Source organism: Schistocerca americana, chromosome 5, assembly GCF_021461395.2.
Source record: "Schistocerca americana isolate TAMUIC-IGC-003095 chromosome 5, iqSchAmer2.1, whole genome shotgun sequence".
Taxonomy (NCBI): domain Eukaryota; kingdom Metazoa; phylum Arthropoda; class Insecta; order Orthoptera; family Acrididae; genus Schistocerca; species Schistocerca americana.
Window position 1 is genome coordinate 637,301,724 of NC_060123.1, and position 9,502 is coordinate 637,311,225.

The 9,502-nt window shown below is 37.1% G+C and overlaps 1 non-coding gene across 1 annotated transcript; it reads left to right on the top strand.

The window, feature by feature from the left end:
- The first annotated feature begins 9,174 nt into the window (after positions 1-9,174).
- Trnat-ugu lies at positions 9,175-9,248 on the top strand. Its single transcript has one exon. It is a non-coding gene; the product is annotated as a tRNA-Thr (tRNA).
- The last annotated feature ends 254 nt before the right edge of the window (positions 9,249-9,502 follow it).

Below are 9,502 nucleotides of genomic sequence, written 5' to 3' on the forward strand. Positions count from 1 at the left end.
AGCAAAATTAATTCCAAAATACTTGCTCCACATTTTGTCTTCAAATATAGAGTGAACATCGAACACATTTTACTGGCAAAATATCTTCAAAACCAAACCCTTAGTCACAACGTCATCACCAGACCCTGCAGAAACAACAGAAACACCTAAAAAAAAATGTAGGAGTGATCAAACCACCAGCAGTAGCAGGAATAATAATAATAATGCAAGTAATCAGCAGAAACAATAGTGGATAGAAAAGTGAATGACAAGAAAACAGTAGTTCCTTATCAATCAAACGATTTTTTGAGGTGAAGACTAGAAAAACGAGGAGTTTCCATGTAAGAAGTGCTCAGTGTTTCTCAGTTCTCCACCAAAATATACCATTCATAAGAAATAAAGTGCAACACCTACAAGTGGTACTACAGACTATTGGTACCTCACTTGTTTGCATAACAGAACATTGGTATAGGGATCTGGTATTACACATGCAACTTTGAGATCATGTAATCTAGCATACCATTATAGTAGAATCACTATAAGAGGTGGTGGATCATGTATGTATGTAAAGGAAGGTATTATGGATGAAGTTAGACATGACATTATTTCATTGAGCGAAGAAGAACATGTAGCAATAAGAACATGTAGCAATAATCAGCTATAGAGATAAGAAAGCCACGTATGTTCCAAGGATGAACTATACTATGTATTTACTGTTCTCCCAGTGTTGACATAGGCACTTTCATAGCTAAACTAATCCAAGTATTGGACATGGTTACTATTTTTAAGGGCAAAATTCTCATTTATGAAGATTTAAACATCAATACATTGAACCCAGATGGGTTCTGCAACATACTTTTGAACATTATGTACAGCTATAGAATATCACCACTGATTAACACAACCACAAGGGTAACTAAGCATTCAGTGTGAATCATTGACCATACACTAACTTGACTTGGAGAAAGAAAATTGTGATGTTGTTTTAGGTAACCTAGACCTTTCAGATCATTTCAGTTAGTTCTTAAAATTAAGCATAGCTGTAGAAAACAAAACTGAAATACTCACATGTAGAAGGATCTTCTCTAAGTAAAAAGGAATTAAATTTACCGTGCAAATGAACAGTGAAACATAGGAAGAAGTGTACATAGAGACTAGTACAGAAAGGAAGTTTTCAAAGTTTCTATTGATATTTTTTTTTAATGAACACTTTCATGCCGTTTTCAAGTGACTTGAGTTTATGTCACTTGAAAATGGCATAAAAGGCCGAAACCTGGGTCGTAATCAAATAAAGAATAATACAGTCAAATGGCAGTGTGTTCATTTAAAAATGATTGTATGACTGCCGGCCGGAGTGGCCAAGCGGTTCTAGGCGCCACAGCCTGGACCCGCGCGACGGTCGCAGGTTCGAATCCTGCCTCGGGCATGGATGTGTGTAATGTCCTTAGGTTAGTTAGGTTTCAGTAGTTCTAAGTTCTAGGGGACTGATGACCTCAGAAGTTGAGTCCCATAGTGCTCAGAGCCATTTGAACCTTTTATTTTTTATTTTTATTGTATGACTGTTGCTCAGAAACATAAAAAACTGTTTATTGATATTTAAATTCAGGTTAAGTGTTACCAAAAGTATTATGAGTCACAAAAACTCAAAACAAAAGTTGCTGGGCGACAAATGGGTTACGGAAATCCTCTGTAACACTCAAAAACACTTGAGCAGTATAAAAACCAATCAGAATGACCCTGCATTGCAAAAATACTAGCAAACATACGAAAACATACAAAGAAAAGCTTTAATAACAGCAAAAAGTCTCAAAATGGTAAAATTATAAAAAATGCAGAAAATGAAATAAACGCAGCCTGGAATGTCACCAAACCGGAAACATATAGAGGGGGAAAAAAAAGGTAGACAAGACAGGTAAATGAACAATCACAGCACAATAATACCACAATACATGAGCTAAAAAAATTGCAAACTTCACAAGTTAGGATTTTAGCAACATAGCTACCAAGCTACAACTCAAATTTGACAAAATACAGCCTGTACAAACACAGAACCATGTTCCAAACTCAATGATGCGGTGACCCACCACTTCAGAAGAAGTAAGCAATGTTGTTCAGAACCATAAAAATAAAATGTCAGTATATATATTTGAAGTGCCTGTGTGCTTGCTAAAGGACTGTGTAGACAGTATCAAAGATGTGATTCTTCAGTTTCTCCTGGCGTATTTGTTGTTCGAACAGCCCGTTGGACACTATGAACCGGCAGTATACCTGTGGACTGTTCGAGCGAGTATCAAAGATCCTTCAGAGCACTTCCCAGTGGTGTTCTGGAAGCACTGGATACAGGCAATCATATAACAAGCATCTTCCTTTGACTTCAGCAATGCCTTAGATACAGTAGACCACAAAATTCTGTTGAATAAACTCAGAGGTCTAGTTATAAGACGGGTAGCAAATAAGTAAGTGGTTACATTCATACCTAAAACACAGAGCACAGTGGATAGAGATCTCTCAAGCAAACTCCAATCACATCATAAAAAACACCTTTCTGACACAGAATACATTAATATTGGAGTCCCCCAAAGGAAGTGTGCTTGGCCCAATACTCTTCTTGACATATATCAATGATTTTATCCAGAGTGTCAAACAAAATGAAACAGTATTGTTTGCCAATAACAGTAATATTCTAATCAGGAAAAACAGTTTTAGATCCCACAAAAGCAAAGTACTCTTTTAAAAGTGAAAGATGAGCTCATAGAATGTGCATCACAAACAAAATTTCTAGGGATGCATGTTGATCCAGAACTAAAATGGACTGAGCATGTTACTGCCCTTGGGAAAGGAATAACTTCAGCATGCTTTGCACTGAGAATAATAAATCCAGGTGCATAGGTCATGCATCAGAACAATGTATTTTGTGTATGTTCCGTCTTTGATGTGCTATGGGATAATGTTCTGGGGAACAAATGAGCAGGACAGACAAAAGCTACAAAAAAAAGGCTGTATGAATTATGACATAAAGTAACAAGAGAACTCACTGCCCTGAGAAGTTGAAATCCATGGGAATCTTGACTGTTCCATGTGAGTACATTTTGCAAACAGTGATCCACATTAAAAGAAGACACTGATCACTACCCAGGTCTCTACATGAATGTGGAACCAGGTCCTGCCACCACGTACCTCTCAATAGAAAAAATCCAAGATAGTGTGCTGTATAATGGAATTAAACTATACGATAAACTACCGCACGAGATCAAAGACTAAAATTAAATACATGCCTTCAGGAATACGCTAATAAATTATTGTTTTTATACCGTAAATGATTACCTAAATGATGTGCAAATTTTGCTCACAATTATGCTAATGATTAATTACTCCAATTAAGAGGCATTTTACAATATTTTCCGTAGAACAGTGAAATATAATGTCCAAATAGGAGAACTCAGTAAGACAAAAAATGTATTTACTTATTTATGTGTCTAATTGTGTACATCTATCTATCTCTGTGTCTGTATTTTATTTATTTATGTTTTACGACATCCAGAAATTTACATTGTCTACAGAGGAATAAACAAATAAATAAATGATACACATGTTATAATGCCATCACTTGGGCATCAGTGTTCCTCTAGATTTAATTGCCATCATGTATTTAATTGCTATTAAACAATGAAGGAAGGAAGAATAGGTGTCAGCAGATGATGGAAGTTCAGAGTTGAAAGTGGAGTAAACCAAGTTTTGTCCCCATAAAAACTATTTTTCAACTTTCCTAGAAGCAACTGCAAGATCTTTCAACTAAGAAAATAAAGAAGACATGTAAATCAAACTACTTTTGTTTCCACAATGACATTGTACTCTTTGCCTATGCCAAAGATAAAACTTAGCAGCAAGTGGGAGCATTCAAACTTCTAGAAGAAAATATTTACGACATGTCTGTGTTAGCAGATTTTATTCGTGGCAATAAGACATGAACTGTAACAACCATTCAAAAATTTTGCTTTTTCTGTTAGCAACAGAGATATACATGTTAGGAACTGCTGGAAGGGATGAGAAAACCATCAAAGAGACTGTTATGAAGGACATGATTATGACTGTAATTAAAATAAAATGGAGGTGGGCATGTGAATGGCTGGTATACTCACCAAGGTAGTTATTTGCTGGATTCCAAGTGATAAATAATACTGAGGTGACAACATAATGGAAGGGGGTTATAAGAAATAAGAACACATCCATGACAAACATAGAAGCATATAGCTGTGGAAAGCTTTGAGGAGATCTTTATCCAGCTGTCGTTGTGTGCTGCTGCTGGTGATGTTATCAGCATTTGGGCACATTGTCCACAATAATTTATAAGAATGTTTTAGATCTTACTTCCTTTCATCTATGATTGTACGATTGTGTTCAGTTTTACTGCCTTCTCTCTTTTTTCTGAATACATTGTACAAACATTCTCTCTCTCTCTCTCTCTCTCTCTCTCTCTCTCTCTCTCTCTCTCTCTCTCTCTCTTTCCCCAGATTAATAGCAGATTTCACAGACCAAATTTTGGTAGAATGTTATAAACACTACTTCATTCAACTTCCTTTGGTCTATATTATATTTATTTCTACTCTTTTCATCTTGTTTCTGAATACAATGTTCAAAGATACTTTTCTGATTTATAATAAAAACATTTCTTTTGGGCCATATTGCCTTAATGTTTGCCTATATCAATTATCTTCTTTTTGGCTTTTAAGAAACTTTCTCCCGTTTTAACACTATTGTGTCATCTGTGTACAATATTGACTTACCCTTTTATCCAAAACTAGTAGAGAAAAGCAACCTAATTTTATGCATCCTGCACCCACCCCTTTCCCCCATAGTCTCCATTTTCCTTTTGTCTTTCCCCCTCCCAAAATACTCTCACCCACTTCATTGTACACTACTCACAATTCGTCCTGCTTGCAACCTAGGGCAACTCATCAGTGTCACATTTCTGTCAGTTCTGAAGAAGATTTTCCAACCACTTTTTGAGGACTTAGTTTCATTACTACTCAATGAGTTGTTACCTTTATATAGGGTGTTTGTTTTAAAATGATGTATAGAAATATCTTGGAAAAATATGCATAGTATGAAAAATTATTCGAGATGAAAAGTTTATATTTTTGAAGCAGAGGTCTTTCTGTGCTAAAACTGACCACCCTCTACCCCCTCTTCCTCCTGATTGGTTGGGCCAGTCTTTTGTTTGTAAATGGTAACCACCCATTTTTATAGCAGATTCAGATTCTATGCCAAATGATGCCTAGAATTTACCTGCAACATTTCTTTTTTTCCATTCATGAAATATGGCATTGTATTCGATAAAATTCAATTTTTCCAGTTTTTTGCAGTTAAGATCAGACTAGTTTGATTCTGCATTACATTTCTGATAAAAATGTAAGCTGTTGTGTCCTGAACAGTTGATATTTCTGTCAAAAATTTAATTTAGTTTTGCATATTTGATTGTACAGTACAACTTCTATGGTCAGATATTAATGTCTACTTTTAATGTGAACAACCATATGGTTGTTACAGTTCGCTGTTCCCATCAGGATACTTGATTTCGGTCCCCTTGCCTCTCACTGTCAGGCTGTTGATTTTGGTGAGTCATGTTGCTTGTCACCATTGGGCTGCTTGATTTCAGTGAGTCCCCTTGTCTACCACTATTGGGGCACTTGGTTTCATTGAAGCCCCTTGCCTCTCAACATTACTATAATTCACAACAATTGCTCCAACTGATGACCTTCCATTTTGGTACTTTTATTAATTTGTGCTTGTAATTCATGTACACAAATTAAAAGTGTGCCTGGTATAACTTTAGCCTTAGCATGTCTGATATGTTCTATTGAATTCTGTTGAGTACTAGGTAAATTTGCGTACACTTTGTCTTTAAGATAACTCCACAAGAACAAATCCAGGGACATAAGGTCAGCTGATCTGGTAGGCCACTTTACCACACCACATCTGCCTATCCAGCGACCATTGAAATCAAAATGCTTTTTGGACTATTGCAGAGTAATGTGCTGCATTAACCATCATGTTTAAATCATATGTTCTGTCACACTGCAAGAGGCACACCTTCCAGCAGAATGAGTAGCTCACCTTGTGATAAGTTAATATATTTTTCTCTGTTCAGTGTGCCTTCCAAAAGTGAGGGGTGATGAGTTTACCACCAAATAGTAACAGACCAACTATACTATTCATACTATTGAGGAAAAAGACCTTGTTTCACAAAGCGCCTAGCATCCAGCGCACGTTGGTCTATACTCATATGATTTTGAGCGCATCCCTGTTGGGGACGGGTCTGTACGAGCTGAGCGAATAAAGCCGAAATGGTGAATGGCAATCGCTGTTTATGTGGTTGACTGTGTTTGTAAATCATCAGCATTGTTATAATTACTAGCGAATTCCATAGATTCAGGCTACTAGAGTGGAAATAAACGACTGACAGGAATAACAACCAACTAAGATTACGTGTTGTCTTCTCCGTGTATCCAAGAAAACGAAATTTTGACAGAAAATTTTTGGCCAGACCAGTACACTACATTCCTTGGCTAGCAGCTGCTGAAGTTCTATTCTGGGAGTAGCGCAGAAAACGCGTTGTACGAGCAGTTAATAACGCCTAACCGGAGAAAAAATGCGGGATAAGTAAACCGGTGATTGTGGCAGGGTTAGTGAAGTTAACCAGAGAATAAATTTTGAGACTGGCAGGAATAGTTACAGAATTACTGATGACAAGATTGTTTGTTAGAACGAGGAAGGAGAAGAAACGGAGACTGTCACAAATTACGGAAGAATATGACGATTCCAAATTTATATAAAAATTACATGCTACTACTTTTCGATCTCATGCCTCAGAAGCTAGAGAGTATGAATGAAATGTGAAATTATTTTCTAACATAAAACTTTTTGCTTGTAGTAGGCCTAATGGGCTTTTGATATTGGTACTTGCTGAATTATATTCTGTCGTTTTATAAAAATGACCATTTGTGCCAAAACAGTCTCGTTTATGTGGTGTGTATAGCAACTGCTGCAACATTAGGCAGGCCTATTTCATTTTATCTAGCAGACAGTGACAAAATACATGTAATCAGATCGAGAAACCACACTAGTCTTGGGTACTATTTGTAACAGCTTTTCTGGTATTAGACAATGACATTTCATTTATTTCATGTAGCAAAACTTTGATGGCGAATAGATTCTTTCTCAGAAAGGAAAGTACACCATATAAAGCTGTGGCAAGATTAGAGAGAAAAAAAAGCTGGGACTTAAGGATTGAAGAAATGTGTATTGTCTTGCTTGTCTCCCTCTAGTCTTTACTTGCTTTATGTATCCTATATATAATTTTATGTCACACAGAACAGCAAGTTATTAGCTAATAGGCAGTAAAGACAGCAGATTTTCTGAAGAGTTCTTGTTCTCCTGGTTACAAATAATCCCATCCACTATTAATTGGGAGATTTTTTTTAAGCGGGGCAGGATGTCAAACCGGCCGACTGGGAGTAGGAGAGGCACCATTGGACATTTTAATTTCCACTAGCCTGAATACAGTTTGATGGCTCCCATTACAAAATATTAAACGTTTCAATTCCACAGAGCGAAATACAGAGAAGTGCGAAGGAAGAATGCTGTGTGAAGAGGCGTGGCACTGCACTTCGGCACACTTAAGACCAAATAACATGTCTTAGGTTACCTCGATCATATATGTTTTATGTATCAGACACTTCAGAATGATGTGCGCTACAATATGAAGATATTTTTGAAAAGTCGGTTTTTTAAATTTTTTGCGTCCTACCTCAAACGTTCGAGGGATGGGGAGCGCCACTATCTAATATTAGCCCAGTTCAGAAATATCGTAGATCCGGACCTGGTGCACAGAGCAGTCTAAGTTGTAGTGGGGAGGTGGTAGCCTCCATGTGACCCGTGTTTATATTTAGTGATTTTGCTGTTTCCTCTTCGTTTATTGCCCTCACGTCAAATGAAAACAAAATGGATTTCTGTGGTCGGGAGCTATCAAGTTAATTAAAATACATACTCATAATTACGGAAGGCTAAAATAAGTTATTAGTTTCAGATTTTAGTGTGTTTCTACCTTTCTGACAGTCAAGCGTTAATCGCCTTGCATAAGAATGAAGTTATCTTTGTCAGTTTGTTAAAGAAATTTGACTTTTATTAATCTTTTCTGCTCAGGCAGTCAATTTACTTGAAACGGAGTTTTTAATTCCACACTATTGGCTAGTTTCAACTGTTCGCTACATTTCAAGTGCACATTTTCATCGTCTAGCATGTATGGCGTTATGCCATAATAAAGAACCAAACATGAGATAATGCGGTACTGGTACATCTGAATCTGGACATACGAATGTGCCCTTTAAGACGAATTATACATTTTAGTGGGGTTCACAAAATTCCCGTGCTCTTGGAGTATCCTCTAACGTCTTGTTTCTTTTATGACCTAATGCAAGATCTTTTAATGTTTTACACGTACGAACGTACCGGCTTCCTGCATCATCGTAGCTGCGCAAGCACGGCGACGCCTGTCATCTGGCGCAACTGCTGAAACGAATCTAACAGGTCGCGGGAAAATATTCCGAATGGTTGTTTGAAAAGCATTACTTTCAAGTAAAGTAAATTTCTTTTTACACAAGATGAACTCTGTGCGCGAATGTCCGAAGAATTTCTTAAATCACAGAGCATTTCTCTCATTCAAAATTCAAGTCTTTGAGAACGACCGTTTAGAATATTTTCAAGCCCAGAAGATCAGACATTTATGTATATACTAAGATGGTATCTGTTCTTTTGGACATGTCCAAAAGAACAGATACCATATATATATATATATATATATATATATATATATATATATATATAGAGGGAAACATTCCACATGGGAAAAATATATCTAAGAGCAAAGATGATGTGACTTACCAAACGAAAGCGCTGGCACGTCGATAGACACACAAACATACACACAAAATTCAAGCTTTCGCAACAAACTGTTGCCTCATCAGGAAAGAGGGAAGGACGAAAGGATGTGGGTTTTAAGGGAGAGGGTAAGGAGTCATTCCAATCCCGGGAGCGGAAAGACTTACCCTAGGGGGAAAAAAGGACGGGTATACACTTGCGCACACACACATATCCATCCACACATATACAGACACAAGCTGACATATGTCCTCTGTGTCCTCGATGGCTCAGATGGATAGAGCATCTGCCATGTAAGCAGGAGATCCCGGGTTCGAGTCCCGGTCGGGGCACACATTTTCATCTGTCCCCATTGACGTATGTCAATGCCTGTAAGCAGCTAAGGGTGTTCATTTCAATGTAATTTCAGACATTTATGCCGTTGTTAAAAAATTTACTGGCACGTATCTTGAAATGTAACATGCGCAAAAAATATCAACATTACGTGTGAAAGCCTGGCTTCTCTTGCAGCTTATTACTCTTAGAGGCCAATATTATAGGGTACGTGAAAGCTTTTCTTGTCTTTTATCAACACTATGTATATTAA